Source organism: Eutrigla gurnardus (assembly GCF_963514095.1).
Source record: "Eutrigla gurnardus genome assembly, chromosome: 5".
NCBI lineage: Eukaryota > Metazoa > Chordata > Actinopteri > Perciformes > Triglidae > Eutrigla > Eutrigla gurnardus.
Window position 1 is genome coordinate 4,720,895 of NC_139919.1, and position 16,124 is coordinate 4,737,018.

A 16,124-nucleotide genomic window follows, 5' to 3' on the forward strand; every position below is an offset into this window, starting at 1 on the left:
GCTCATATTTGAATTGCGGCGCCTGTGCTGCCGTTAACGATGACGATGTTAGCTAGTAACTCTTTTCAGTTAGCAGCCGTAGTGTTTCTTTGTGTGGCGCTGATATTTATGTGAAGCGCCCTTATCTGGTAAATATTTTTCTTCTTCTTACATGCACCCGAATTAACTAACGTAGGCCTAGTAGCTATCTTAAGACGAACGAACGTTAAATTGCAGCTAGTTTAGCCATTAGCCGACTCAGTAACTTTTATGCACTTCAGTGCTAGTTACGTCCGTAGTTATGCATGGACATGAAGATGGTTAGCTTATGCAATCTGCAAGCTTACATTGAACCTCCATTTTTTCTTTCCTCATAGGCTGAAGTGGATGCAGAGAAGCGAGCATGCACACAAATCAAGGTAACTGAGATTTAGCCTGTGCTGCTCCGCCCTCCATAAATGGGCTAACATTTTATTTTATTATTTGTAATAATCAAGTCTGTCTGTCTGTCTGTCTGTGCATTTGAAGATCTATGTAATTGACTGTATATGAACTACAGTCACTTATATCATCTGAGAACAACTTTATTGGTAAGTTATATTAACACTTGAGATTCTGGGTTAATAAATTGTAAAGCTGTTGTTGAGTAGCCTACATAATTTAACTGGTTTCTTACTGCTTATTGCATCTGTTTCCACAGGATCAAGTTGAGAATATTGACCAGCACTGACCTTTTTCTTTGGTAAGCCAAATGATTTAAACTCACTTGTAGGAGAATTAATTTAGTTTGAAAGTAAGCACTTCAAATGATGGAGTGGAAGTGCAAGTTGGGTGCTGTGTCCTCAGACACCCAGACACAGTTATTTCAGCACTACATAGCCATTATTCAAGAGTTAGTCCTTTGCCATGTCTCTACACCTCCTGCATTTGTACATTTCTGTAATTAATGCACTGAAAATTCATTGATCGCGGTTTCACAAAGACACTTGTAGAGCTGGTGCAAGTGAAGGAGCACAAGCAGGACACAATTTTTACATGTCCCTTGTGTGACTTCAGACCTTTGACTTTTGCCGTGCGTCGCCAAGAGATCGTTCAGGAGGATCAAATGGTGAAGGAGTTCCTACAGAAATGGCCGGCTCTTCGGATGGAATCGCAGGTAAAACAGGTTCACTCTTTCTCATTTCTACCAATCTTTACACATCTTTCTCAGTCTGCCCTCTCTAAACATGTTTCATCCCAATTCATTTGTCCTATTGTGTTTTTTTTATTTTGTTTTGTAGGTTTGTGCAGAGTTCCACCGCATCACAAACGTCAATCTACAGAACCAGTTTTATGCTGAACTAGATCGGCACATTCCACAGCTCATAGGGCTTTACAGACAGAAGGCAGCTCGTACTGGAAGGGTGGCAGGAGCACTGCGAGACATCCTACAGTATTATGAAATTGAGGTGAGTTGAAAAAAGCTAAAATCGACTTTGTCCAAATTCTATCCACATGGAACAGCTGGCTCCCAGGTTTGACAGCATTTACTACCACCATCATTACTATATACTACTACTATACAAGTCCTTCACTTTTAACTCGTTCTCAATTAGTTATCCTGTAACATGTACATATTTAGCACAGTAAGTCATATGTCGGCAGCAAAGGGCCCCTGGTTTTTTCTCATGTATTTTTGTTTATCCACCCAGGATGTGCATGATATCAACATGAAACGCACTGTAGCCCTTCGTGCTCTCTCAGTATACCTGCGGGAAGAGGACACAGAGTTTTTCAAGACTTGGAACGTAAGTCTTAATATATTTATATAAAAGATGTCATCACTAATCACCTTTTACCATTGGAGCTATTTTGAAGTGCCTTGGTGTTGTAATTAGGGCCCTAAGGCTTCTTTCTGTCACCATCACATACACACTTCTCTTTCTTTTTCTCTCTCAGACACAGACACACACACACACACAGGTTAAGATGGCACCCCCAGCAGAGGTCCCAGGGATTTCTCAAAATTTATGAGGACATTTTCTAGTTGAGCCACCAAACCTTAATTGGAGGGGGAGAGGAGTAGCGGAGGGGGTTACTTATCTTTGTAGTTATTGTGTAATACTTAGTCGTATACTTAATTGTTGAGTGGGCAGCTTTAGAAAAGTGTTCAGAAATACTTACCAGTGTACTTTTGCATTATGACTCTATTGTAAAATACTTATCCATGTTCTTGCTGAGTAATGATGACTCAACAAGAAATATTCACCTGTTACAAAAATGCAGTTGTCTGATTCATTCAAGCTAACCATATTTGAACCCTCATTTGCATTTTCCAGAGTGAGGAATCGGAGGAACCAGACATCGGTGACACTCCTGTTGGTATTCTCACGGTGGTCACAGAGAGAAGTACATCTCCAGTTCACTTCAGTCCTGCAAGCACAGCCATTGTGGTGGAAGATGAGTTGGTTATGATGGACATTGCCACGTTTGCCGATGCATATGTGTTACTGTTTGGGCTGGTTTATGCTTTGCATCTGGATTACCCAAAGAAGCTTGTTAACACGTTCACCTTCATTCAGAAGGTACTCATGGGGTTGGATGATGGTGCACCACTCAAAACTTCTTTGCTCTGTTTGAAAAATGACCTGCTAATGACAATGTAGAAGTTGTGGATTTGTCCAAACACCTGTATCATGACGGCATGTTTGTTGTTGCATTGTTTCATTGTTATTTGAGTGATTGTTCTACGCAAGATGTGCCTTAGTAAACAGGATGTTTTTTTCTGCTTTAGAGAAAATGAGTGTGTGTGTGTCACTCAAAAGAGAAAAACGGATTGAGTTTTTGTTGGCCTCTTTTCAAAAGGCATAGATTTTATATCTTTAAATTTCCTTTTTTGTTATTAATTTAATTTATTTTTTATTTATGTGCAATGACTTATCTTGATATCTTTAGATTTACTTTTTGGTTATTTATTTTTTATTCATTTAAAATTATTTATTTCCTTAACTTATGTTTTTGAAGTAGAATGGCCATAGGTGTAAAATAACTTGAAGATGCTGTTTTGAAAGGCCATACCTTTACACTGAGCACAAGTTCCCAATGCTTTTATCATTTGGATACAAACATTTAAACATTTGCAGTAATTTACACATAACCATACAAACCTGTTTTTATATAATGTATGTGTGGATGTATATATGTTTACAGTTCTTTTTCATGATATGCAAGGTTTCCTCGAACCAAACGGGTTGTTTACATTTTCAGATTTGTTGGCCTGTCTTTACAAATGGTATAGACTTGAAGTCTTTATTTTTTTGATCAAAATTCAAATCTTTTATAGCGTCATTTGGAATGGCCATGGTTAAAGATTTTAAGATGCCATACTTTTTGATATTGAGCACTGAAGATCTGCTCTTGTTCTTATCTGTAATACACATGTTTGCAAAGATTTATGCACACACCCATACAGATTTGTGTATGTGTTTGTATGCTTACAGTTCTGTTGCTGTGTCCAAAGTGGTTTGGAGAAAAAGACATCTGAATAAAAACACTGAAATATTCTAAATTTTTTGTGTGAAGAAGTTTATTTGAGTATTCTGAACTTAAAAAAATAGTAGTTTATGAGCTGTGTAAAATTATCTTTTAGGTTACTAACCAGTATATTTTTTTAGTTCAAAGATGTTGATCAACTAAGTACCATAGCATCAGAACAAGTCATTACAAGGAAATTAAAAAAATTATACAAATTAAAACAAATGTTTTAAGTACAGTACACTCACAAATTAAAACTGTACCCTGACTAGGGAAATTCCTTCACAATATCAAGACTAGTGTGTTTCTTCTTCGCCTTGTTTATTACTGTGCAGAAGAGCTCAGACATGAAGATGTTTGTTTCGTGAATTTAAGATCATACAGAGAGCTAATTTTAGCAACTTTTCAAACCAGTAAGGGACAAGATGGCTGCCGTGGAGTCACACAGTTTGGCAGGCTCTGTGTGTTTGCTCCAAAAGCCAACTAAAAACTTCAAAAGACATTGGCTTTTGTCATCTACATATATCTTTACTGCTTTGGCATGTTCTCTACTCTTGTGCCTAACACTTACACGAAAAATGGATAAAGATGGTGACCAAGCCCTCTACCGAGCCAAGAAGAGTCAACACCTGCTCTTCACAAGACAACTGGACAATGGACATGCAAGGCCACCCTCAGGTAAACAGGAACAGTCGAACAAAGCTAAACCTTTCTTGGGAATTGTACATCTTCTGATAATACTGCTCCTGGCTGGTGATGTTGAAATAAATCCTGGACCTTCAATGAACTTTAACTGGATGCTAAACCACCACAGCTAACTGGGCCACAACCACAGCTAGCATGGCTACAACCACAGCTAGCAGGGCTACATCCACAGCTAGTAGGACTACAACCACAGCAAGCGTGGCTACAAGCACAGCTAGCAGGGCCACAACCACAGCTATCAGGACTGCAATCACAGCTAGCATGGCTACAACCACAGCTAGCAGGACTACAACCACAGCAAGCATGGCTACAAGCACAGCTAGCAGGGCCACATCCACAGCTAGCAGGGCCACAACCACAGCTATCAGGACTACAATCACAGCTAGCATGGCTACAACCACAGCTAGCAGGGCTACATCCACAGTTAGCAGGACTACAACCACGGGTAGCATGGCTACAACCACAGCTGATTGGGCCACAACCACAGCCGGCAGGACTACAAGTGCCACACACTACAGCTGGGCAGCAACCACAGCCAGCCAGGCAGCAAACACAGTCAGCCGGCCAGCAACCACAGCCAGCCGGGCAGCAACCACAGCCAGCCGGGCAGCAACCTCGGCCAACTGGGCTCCAACCATGACAAGAGGCTTACACAGTGGTGACTCAAGGAGCCACAGGGAGGCTAACAACAACTGGGCCCTCTCGTGAAGCTGCAACAAATGTCAACAAAGGAAGCAGGAAACTGCTTAATCCAGCAATCATGAAAAACCGGAAAATGAAAGTGTTTCAAACAGTTAATAATTCCAGATTAATCTGGGACCCTAAAGCAAAGCCAGAAGGTATATTATGTGGGCATTTAAACATACGCAGTATTAAATCAAAAAGTGACCAAGTCCAACATCTTCTTAATGACTCTAATCTTGATTTCCTTTTCCTGTCTGAAACCTGGCTTCATGAATATTCACCTTCAGCAGTTCTTTCAGCACCCGGTTATAAGGGACGGATTGGGCTCAAAGGGAGGGGGGATTACATTGCATGAAAAGTCGGATTTTCGTCCCTGTAAACGCCCGGAAATCTCCCTAATTTTCGGGAGTTAACGACAATTTACAGGCTGCGAACGCCGCGTTCGTCTGTGCCGAAAATTGTCGAAAACGAACCACAGCGAAGGCTCTAATTAGCATATGAATAGCAGCGAAACCGCGCCTGGCCAGAGATAGCTTGAACATCCTCACTCAGGATTGGATGAAACCACTAGTTTTAAACAAGTATAATCGCTCGTGATTGGTTGGCAGGTCATTATAAATGTAAAGCCAACCCACGTTGGCAGATCTCTCACTATTGGTCAACCTGATGAGTCATTATAAATGTAAACCCCACCCCCGTTGGCAGATGTGTTACTATTGGTCACACTGGGTCTTTTAAACAAGAATAATCACTAGTGATTGGTTAGCAGATCTATCACTATATGTATATACATATTTATATATATATATATATGTTTATATATATATATATTTATACATATATATACACACATATATTTATTTTTATTTATTTATATATTTATAAATATAAATATGAATGAATTTATTGAGGAAAGGAAAAATTGCCAGGAGGAAGTATTCAAAGAAAGAGCTTTATTCACAACACAACACACAACTGTACAAATTTGCCCACACAACAAACAAATGAACTGGCGACATTCTGTCCGAATTTGGTCAATTTTACAGCCGCCTGCGGTGCGTGGCCCTGTACTTGGGAGTCTTCTCTAATCGCGACTGTAGAGTCGCACAGAGCTCGGTGAGCTCCTGGCTACGAGAGGATGGAGGTCGCACAATCCATCCAGACACCCCGCCAACAACGCCGTCCTCCTCATCAGACATCATGTCTGTGGTGGCGCACTTCCAACGGTCCACCTCATCGCCAGCAAGCACACTCCGTCTCGCTTCCAGCAGCTGTAAAACAATCAATAAAGACAATCAGTACTGCGCGATGCACTGCGCATGGACACAACACATCTATTAATGCACCTGAAAAATAGGTTTAGGTAGGTTTGGTCACATTGACCAAAAACGGATCTAATAAATCTAATAAGTCTTACCCTCTTTCTCCTGGAACGACTCCGAGCTGACCTCTTCACAGCTTCCGCCTGCGATGCGAGATCAGGCTGTGTGTGTCTGAAGCTCCTGCGTACCGTTTCATAGTATGTCTTACAGGCAGCTGGAAAACAATTAAATGAGTGGTATGAATAAGAAAACTTAAGTCACAGTAAAATTAAAACAAGGAAGAAGAAAATAGTAAAAGTTACTTACACACAATTGCGTCACTATCAGCGTCATAGAAATCCGGACTTGCGGACAAAGCTCGGAGCAAGTAAGAGGTCACAGCTTCGTTATGAGGCGAGGTTCGTCTGTGAAAACAAAATGAACAGTTAAGATCGGTATCTACTGTTAACGCATCTATTTCCTTATACAGCAGAATTAAAGCATATTCTTTCAATCTTACCCTTGGTCCGGTTCGTAGCGCTTACAATTCGTCTCCGAGTTGTGAAGATGGCGTACTGCTTCCTGTAAAAGACCAACAACATACACTTAACAAAGCAACTTAACGTTACACTGGTTCCTCTCTCTTGTTCTTTTACAAGGCTACTATGCTACTTTTAGCTTGGGCTTGCTTTGCTAATTTTAGCTTAGCTAGCAGTCACCGAACATATTCTTACCGCAATCTTGGGATTGTTCACCCGTCTTCTCTTCTTCGAGTTAACGTTAGTCTCTTTAAGGAAGGACTTCTGTCTTTCAAGGCGTTCCACGGAGAACCTCGTCCACTGCTTACTAACAGAACAGATGGGTTCCATGTCCATAGTTCCACGTGGTGATGGGGGTGACAGCGACGAAGCCCAGCCACTCCAGCAGTCCTGGGACATCCTCAGAGTCTCCAGCAGTCCTGGATATAAGAATTATAACATTTAAACCACATTTTCTTAAGTGAAGCCTCTCAGAGCAGCATTCCTCCTGCCGGTGAACTTCTCCTCATCGTTCCCTCCACTGAATGAGGCGCCCGGTGTCTGCATCCGTCCCTTTAACGGTGCACAGCGTTATTAATCACCGTTAGTAAATATATAACCACGGTTTAACATAAGCACTATATTATTAGTTAACGTTGGTAAAAACGGCACATTTTCCACTTCGCTTGCGCTCGTAACCCCTATGGTAAATTACCGTCAGTAGGCTAGCCGGCTGGCAGGACCTTCGATTCGTAACGTTAACGTACAATGGCAACAACAATAAAGTGACATTCATTATCAATACGATTTAAAAGTCAGCTGGAAACATAAAAGTCATGTTACAGTATACTTACATGTGTACGCGGTTTGTGTCGGGCTGTTGCCAGAATCACCGCAGTCGTCCGCCATTATCCAAAACTTTTCAGAAGTCAGACGAGCCGCAATGCATTTTGGGGAAGTTGAGTAGATTTAGCAAAGTCCGCTGTATACTCAGAAATTCTTTCCAATGCAGTATACATCCGGGCATTTCTCGCGGACACAAATTCACATACTATTGTATGTGAACGCACTACGTACTCAAATTTACGTCACAATTAAGTACGAGTAGGACGTTAGTATGGCATTTCGAACACAGCCGAGATCTATGATCTATGAACCCATCCTTGACCCTTTACCTTTGTGGCAAAGCCTGATTAAAAGTAATTGTTGAAGCAAATTGTTTTGTGTATCTTTGAATGAAGATGAAATGAAGTTATATCTTTGAATGAAGATGAAATTAAGTTAACACCTTTCAGAAAAATGTCACCTGGGGTAAAACTCCCCCTGCTACCCTGATTTGCATTTGTATAGCTCACAGCATTTTCCTTTACATGTTAAAGCCTCCCCTAGGATTACGGGGAGGGGGGTCATGGAGGGACAACTGCCAAGCAAGGCCCACGTCAATTCCCGGCAATTCACGTCAGTTTTCGGTGTTTCCTGCAAATTGCTGTGTGCAGTCGTAAACCTGAACTTCCACGGCAATTTACAGGGCCGCTAACTGACGAAAATCCCACTTTTCATGCAGTGTTATGATATATGCCAAAGATATTTTTAATTGTAAAGAAATCCATGTATCAAATGAAAATGAACTGGAATTTATTTGTCTCGATATAACTTTGTCGCCACAAATGTAATTTGTCCTCATTGTAATTTACAGACCCCCTTCATCAAATATTGACTTTTATGAAAAACTTGATAATCCATTGAAACAATGTAATTTTAAGAAAGAGGTGATCATCATGGGCGACCTAAATATAAATTGGGAGGATAAACAAAATAGGAAAAATTTGAAAAAGGTTATGGATGGGATGGATTTAACACAGCTAAGTCATGGGCCCACAAGAATAACCAACTCCACCAGTACACAGATTGATTTAGTTTTTAGCAACAAACCTGAGAGAATTTTAAAATCATTCAATATGCTTACAGGACTATCTGATCATAATCTGATTTTAGTGTCCAGGAAGCTGAATAGGAAGCGACTTTGGCTGCATCAGAATCTCATAAAATTCCCCGTAATGAGCAAAATAATATTAAAATCTTAATCCAGCAGGTAAACTGGAATGAGCTGCTATCAGGAAGTAATCTGGAACAAGATTGGTTAACATTTTCAAACAAAATACAGGACATTATTAAACAATTTACCAGTAAGATTAAAAATAGGGGCAAAAAGAACAGTCTCCCTTGGTTAAATGACAACATTTTTAAACTGATAAGAGAGCGTGATCTTGCTCTAAAAAAATCCATCAAAATAAAAATTCAACATGTTAAGTATGAATACACAATGTTAAGAAACAAGGTAATGAGAGAAATCAGAAAAGCCAAGGCAAACTTTTTTATAGCAGCTTTAAGTGAGGCCAGAGGAAATGTTAAAATGATCTGGAGCCACTTAAAGAAACTGACAGGGGAAAGTCTCAGTAATAGAAAAATGTCTGAAATTAACCTAAATGGAACTATTTTAAATCAGCCAAATGAAATAGCGGAGGCCTTCAACCACTACTTTGTTGACTCTAGAGTTCTCAACGGGCCTGAAAATTACAGCCCGACCCGACCCGGCCCGCAGGTTTTTAAACCCGAACCCGACGCAGCCCGACACACCAGCATGAATTGTCGGCCCGAACCCGACCCGAACCCGACCCCCCGCGCGCCTGCATTGTTTTCCTCATACACTTGTTATCACGATCAGACAGACAGCAGACGTGAATTCAAATGAAACTTACTCTGCCCCATGAAGCAGGCAGCCAGATTGACCAAACGTGAACAGCGATGATTCACAGCAAACAATATATAATTTACAACCTACAATTTTTTTTATCTTTTATTTTTTAATGAAATGTGTTTTATAAAAAAAGGAAGCCCGAGGCCCGACCCGACCTGGCTCATTTGCGTATTTTTTCGGCCCGGACCCGGCCCGAAACTTCGGGTCCCGTCGGGTTTGTCGGGCTGGGCCGACCCGTTGAGAACTCTAGTTGACTCCGTGGCTGAAATCTCCCAGAGTTTCCAGGTAGGCCGGGGTAGAGAGTAGCCAGCCACCATAGTAGAACCTGCCTTTACCCTAACAAACATCACTGAGTCACAGGTCATGAAAACCATCAGGTCTCTCAAACCTTCTAAGGCAAAAGATGTGTTTGGGATGGATACGACTATGCTTAAAGACCTGGGTTCAGTTCTGGCTTATCCTATTACATCTATTATTAAAGGAGAAATCCGGTCATTTTTGACCCCATTTCCGTTGTCCTCAGGGTCATCCCGACTTATTAGAAGCAAAAAACCCGACAAAAATTGACGTTGCCTAGCCCGAGATCTGTACCTGCCTGGCAGCCTTCCAGACTCGCTCCAATGCTAACCCATTGGGGCACGTTATATCTGCTTTCCTGGGCCTCAGAAAACAATTCCAAGACCTATGCAACACAGGTTGGGTCCGTACGAGACACCACGGTGCTCGTTTAGCTCAAATAGTGTTGCAAAACGACATAAATATGTGTGTTTTAGCATGAAGTTACTCACCTCAAATCACCCCGTAGACATTAGCAGTAGATAGCCGAGCGTCTGTCGTCCCTCCCAGTCACCGCAGAAACGAAAACGGTTTCCTCGTAGATTTGATTTTGTATCCATAAAGAATTGATCAAGCAGTGCAGTCGTCATGTCCGTAATAAATCCATGAAGCTGTTACGTCCATATGTATGACTGTTACAACATAGCAACGACTGCTTACAGCTAAACAGTAGCCGAGAGCCAAAAGTCTTGCGCAAGTTCCCGTCTCCCGACGTCCTCACTCTGGAGCTGTTTTCAAGCCAATACAGTGACAAACTTCTTTCCATCGAGCAGTGCCGTCATGTCCATATGACAGTGTAAGTAGCGCTAGCCTACATAGTAAGATTGCTTAGCCTTTTTGACAGTTGAACCTGCTACAAAGACAACAAATCTTGCGCAGTCTCAGTAGGCTAGTTGTGTTGACAGCACGAGTGGGAGTCGCATGCCGCGTGTCGCGTGTCCGCGGCAGTCTCTCATCAACAGAGTGAGATCAAAGTGACCCTCGCGCGACTGTCCAAGATTTTTCACTGTACTGGCTTGAAAGCAGCTCCATAACCTTTTTCAAATTTTTCCTATTTTGTTTATCCTCCCAATTTATATTTAGGTCGCCCATGATGATCACCTTCTTAAAATTACATTGTTTCAATGGATTATCAAGTTTTTCATAAAAGTCAATATTTGATGAAGGGGGTCTGTAAATTACAATGAGGACAAATTACATTTGTGGCGACAAAGTTATATCGAGACAAATAAATTCCAGTTCATTTTCATTTGATACATGGATTTCTTTACAATTAAAAATATCTTTGGCATATATCATAACACTGCATGAAAAGTGGGATTTTCGTCAGTTAGCGGCCCTGTAAATTGGCGTGGAAGTTCAGGTTTACGACTGCAAACGGCAATTTGCAGGAAACACCGAAAACTGACGTAAATTGCCGGGAATTGACGTGGGCCTTGCTTGGCAGTTGTCCCCCCATGACCCCCCTCCCCCGTAATCCTAGGGGAGGCTTTAAATGAAAATGTTGTGAGCTATACAAATGCAAATCAGGGTAGCAGGGGGAGTTTTCCCCCAGGTGACATTTTTCTGAAAGGTGTTAACTTCATTTCATCTTCATTCAAAGATATAACTTAATTTTATCTTCATTCAAAGATACACAAAACAATTTGCTTCAACAATTACTTTAAATCAGGCTTTGCCACAAAGGTAAAATGTACATTCATGCAAACAACATCACAGTCTCCTAGAGCTCAACCACTGTGCATAGTGGTATGACTACAGTGACCCTTTCTTTGGTCTTGCTTAAATGCACAGTGGATGTGTTAACCACACATCTCCCAGCAATGCGCTCAACAGGCAGAAATGATGCTGGGTATGACGTGTCTGTTCCCTGCAAGCTCCAAACTTCTATTGGCTTTCCATAAAAATGTCTGTCCGGATGGGGATGAAGCCAGGAAACTTGCGCAATAACATGTTTAAATGCACTACCTTTTGACACAACATTAACAACTATAAACTGCTTTATAATGGCTGGTCGTAGTTCTGCTAGAGGGTCAAGGATGGGTTCATAGATCATAGATCTCGGCTGTGTTAGAAATGCCATACTAACGTCCTACTCGTACTTAATTGTGACGTAAATTTTAGTACGTAGTGTGTTCACATACAATAGTATGTGAATTTGTGTACGCGAGAAATGCCCGGATGTATACTGCATTGGCAAGACTTTCTGAGTATACAGCGGACCTTGCTAAATCTACTCAACTTCCCAAAATGCATTGCGGCTCGTCTGACTTCACAAGTTTTGGATAATGGCGGACGACTGCGGTGATTCTGGCGAGGAGCCCGACACAAACCGCGTACACATGTAAGTATACTGTAACAGGACTTTTATGTTTCCAGCTGACTTTTAAATCGTATTGATAATGAACGTTACTTTATTGTTGTTGGCATTGTACGTTAACGTTACGAATCGAGGGTCCTGCCAGCCGGCTAGCCTACTGTGACGGTCCCTCTCTAATGTTGATGTGCTCATGTGGTTGACCAGTTATGGTTTTTCCTAGGTGTCCTTGAAGGTAACGTCAGTAGAGCACGGATTGGGAGCACCTGGTGCAGGAGCTCCTGCAAGGATAAAAACCCAGCCGCAACCCGGCGCTCGCTCGCTCTGATTGGGGTGCATCCCCGCCCGCAGCACATTTTCTTTGTTTGGTTTCTGCTTTGTTTTCACTTTACAACATTTGCACCCTATATTGCTCACGCATCCATGTCTACATTACTGATGTTACTGACTAACACACTTCATCTTTGTATTTATAACCTCAAATTGTTTAAGTTAATTTAATAAACTCATTCATTTACTGCTACCTGTTTTGTCTTATGCCGTATTTGTCATAACCTATGAGCCGGGTTATGACAAATTGGGGGCTCGTCCGGCCGTGTTTGTTCCCGTTTTGCGCGCAGGTCCTTAAACGTTTGTTTGTTCTTGTGGGAAGGTGTAGAGAAAAAGAATGCGTTGGATAATGGCTTTGTTGGGTAAGTAGACTATTTCGGAGAGATTGTGTAGTGTTTTGTACCCAGATTTGGCTATTTGAGTAGTTCTATGATTGCCGGTTGTTTCTGCTTCTATCAGCTGACCCGGATAACACTCGCAGGTTGCTCGTGCGCAATCAGGTAAATGGTGAGGAGTTTTTCCCTTGTAGGCGGTAGCGACGTTCTCCTTTGGGTTCGTTGAGCTGGTGTGGGTAGTGTTGTGGTGAACGTGGCAGAAGCTTTGCTTGGGAGCATGTCCGTGGTTTTGGGAGGGTTGCTAGCTCGCTAGTCGCCTTCCTGATCCAGCGGTCAACAGTGCATAAATACCCACCACCAATAACCACATGAAGACTAGGGGGGAGTTTAGTTAGCTGGTTGGGTTTAGATAGCGGGGAAAACTCCAAACCGAATGGAGGTTTTTACCTCCAGTGCGTAGCAGTGAACAGCGTTGTGGCTATCTGGTCATTTGGTGTTGGTAAAAGTTTGTTGCTGGCTTTGGTTGTGCTACACATTTTGTAATGTCTCAAGTTGATGCGTTTATTGCCGATCCATCCCAGGAATCCCTGGATGAATGCACAAAAGAGCAATTGCTCAGGATTGCTGCACACTATTCAGTCGAGGTTGAAGGTGACAAACGTCTCAAAGAGAACGTTAAAACGGCTATAAAAGCTAAACTGATCAACGATGGTATAATGTCTGAGGCTAAGGGTGATTTGTCTCCAAATCTTCCTGTGTCTTTTCAGACTCATGGGTTAACTTTTGAGCAACAAAAAGAGATTCTGATGTTGCAGTTGGACCATGAAAAAATGAAACAAGAACTGGATGTTAAAAAGCATCTTGAAATTGAGAGAATCCGTCAGATAGCCGAAAAAGCAAAAATAGATTTGGAGGGATATCGTTTGACTCTGGTGAGAGATGGCCTATTATCCAGCGAGGCTGGGAGCGGGCAGCAGCCCAGGTCTTCGGGGCGGTTTGACACTAATAACTTGCGTTTGTTGCCACGATTTAATGAGGAAGACCCAGACACCTTTTTCTTGCTATTTGAACGCGTAGCTAAGGCTAGGAGTTGGCCTGATGCAGACTGTGCCCTCATGCTTCAGAGTGTGTTATCAGGAAAGGCGCAGGAGGCATATTCATCGTTGACTGTGGAGGATAGTTCTAGCTATGACAAAATAAAAGCAGCCGTACTTAAGGCTTATTAACTTGTGCCAGAAGCATTTCGCCAACGCTTTAGGTCCTGGGAAAAGAAAAATACTCAAACATACGCAGACTTTGCCAGAGACTTGTCAACTCATTTTAAGCGGTGGTTAACTGCGCTAGAAATCACTACTTTTGATGAGTTGAGTGATTTGATGATTTTGGAGCAATTTAAAAATGGTCTCCCAGAGCGCATTGCAACATACATAATGGAACAGAAAAGTATTACAGCGGCTGAAGCTGCTGTTTCAGCTGATGAGTACTTATTGATCCATAAGAGCAGTTTCAGAGAGCGCTCTGTGGTTCGTGATGTTGGTGCGCGAGGACATTGTTTTGATGCCGGTTCGTTTGGCATGAGGCGTTCAAAGGGAATTGGTTATTTCAAACCTGACCCTAAAGCAAGTGCTAATTTTGACAATGGGAATATCTGTAACTATTGTCACGAGAAAGGACATTGGAAAGCAGATTGTGCGGTATTGAAGGCTAAAACCAGGGGAGTGAAGGCTAATGTGAGACCGGTTGCATTTGCTGCACCTGTTAAAGAGTGTGTCTCAGAGTTGCTTACCCCTCACACTTGTGACTCACAGGTTTTGGAGGCTTATGCTCCTTTCATTCGTGGTGGATCTGTGTCGCTGGTGGGAAGTGATGTGGAAGTCCCAATAAAAATCCTGAGGGATACAGGGGCATATAATTCCTACATTGTTGACTCTATATTGCCTTTTTCAAGAGACGCTTTTACCGGTGATTCAGTTCTTAGCCGGGGAATGGGTTTAAGCGTTTTCCCAGTACCTTTACACAAGATGGTTTTGAACTGTCAACTGGTTCAAGGTGTGGTAGCTGTGGGTGTGCGACCAGCGTTGCCTATTGAAGGCATACACCTTATTTTGGGGAATGGCTTGGCTGGAAGCCGGGTTTGGACTGACACTCCTCCCTCACTTGTAGTCACACCATGCCCGTCTGATTTTGGGTCTGACAAGATTCCTAGTGTGTCGTAAGAGATCTCTTCATCCTGTGTAGTGACACGCGCTATGCGTAAAGCAGAGACTGAGGTGCCATCTGACAGTAACAATACTGATGTGGTTTTGGAGGTTCCATCTTTGTCAGAGCTTCCTTTGTCACTGTCTCACAGTGAGATGGTGCAAGAACAATGTAATGACATCTCTTTGAAGGAAATATTTGAGCGTATTCTACCTGCCTCGGAGATAAGTAATGTGGCAACTGGTTACTTTTTGCATAATAGCTTGCTGGTCAGGAAATGGGTTCCTGTGAGTGAGGAGGGGGTAAAAAATGATGTTTTCCAGATAGTGGTCCCAACAAAGTTTTGTTCTCTCGTCTTGAAAGTGGCATGTGACGAGTGTGGACATTTTGGTGTCCGGAAGACATACCAAAACATCCTGAAACATTTCTTTTGGCCTCGAATCAAAAGGGACGTGTCAGCATACATTAAAACCTGTCATGTATGCCAGCTCACAGGAAAGCCAAATCAAAAAATCAAGCCGGCACCGCTGCAGCCGACCCTGACCGTGAGTGAACCATTTACTCATCTCATTGTGGACTGTGTGGGTCCGATGCCGTGTGCCAAGTCTGGTTGTAAATATCTGCTAACTGTGATGTGTCAGAGCACGAGGTATCCGGCTGCGTACCCACTAAGGTCAATTACAACCAAAACCGTGGTGAAGGCATTGTCACAGTTCATTTCAATATTTGGCATTCCCAAAGTGATCCAGAGCGATCGGGGGTCGAATTTTTCGTCTCATATGTTTGCACAAGTCTTGAAACTGTTGAAAATAAAACAAAACCAATCATCTGCCTATCATGCGCAGAGCCAGGGTGCTTTGGAAAGATTCCATCAGACTCTTAAGTCTCTCTTGCGTGCCTATTGTACAGAGCTAGATAGAGACTGGGAAGAGGGGCTTCCATGGTTAATGTTGGCTGCAAGGGAGGCAGTACAGGAGAGTACAGGCTTTAGCCCGAATGATTTGGTCTTTGGACATACAGTACGGGGTCCTTTGGCGGTACTGAAAGACAGTTGTGTAGATACGGACCCACCAAAGAATTTGGTGGACTTTGTAAATGGTTTTAGACATCGTTTGTTTAAAGCTGGATGTATGGCACGGGAAAAACTGG

The 16,124-nt window shown here is 42.3% G+C and overlaps 1 long non-coding RNA gene across 1 annotated transcript; it reads left to right on the forward strand.

Moving 5' to 3' along the window:
* Positions 1-299: 299 nt before the first annotated feature.
* On the forward strand, positions 300-1,303 carry LOC311013496. The gene is made up of 5 exons (XR_014597152.1): positions 300-398; positions 680-721; positions 962-982; positions 1,079-1,135; positions 1,260-1,303. It is a non-coding gene; the product is annotated as an uncharacterized lncRNA (long non-coding RNA).
* The last annotated feature ends 14,821 nt before the right edge of the window (positions 1,304-16,124 follow it).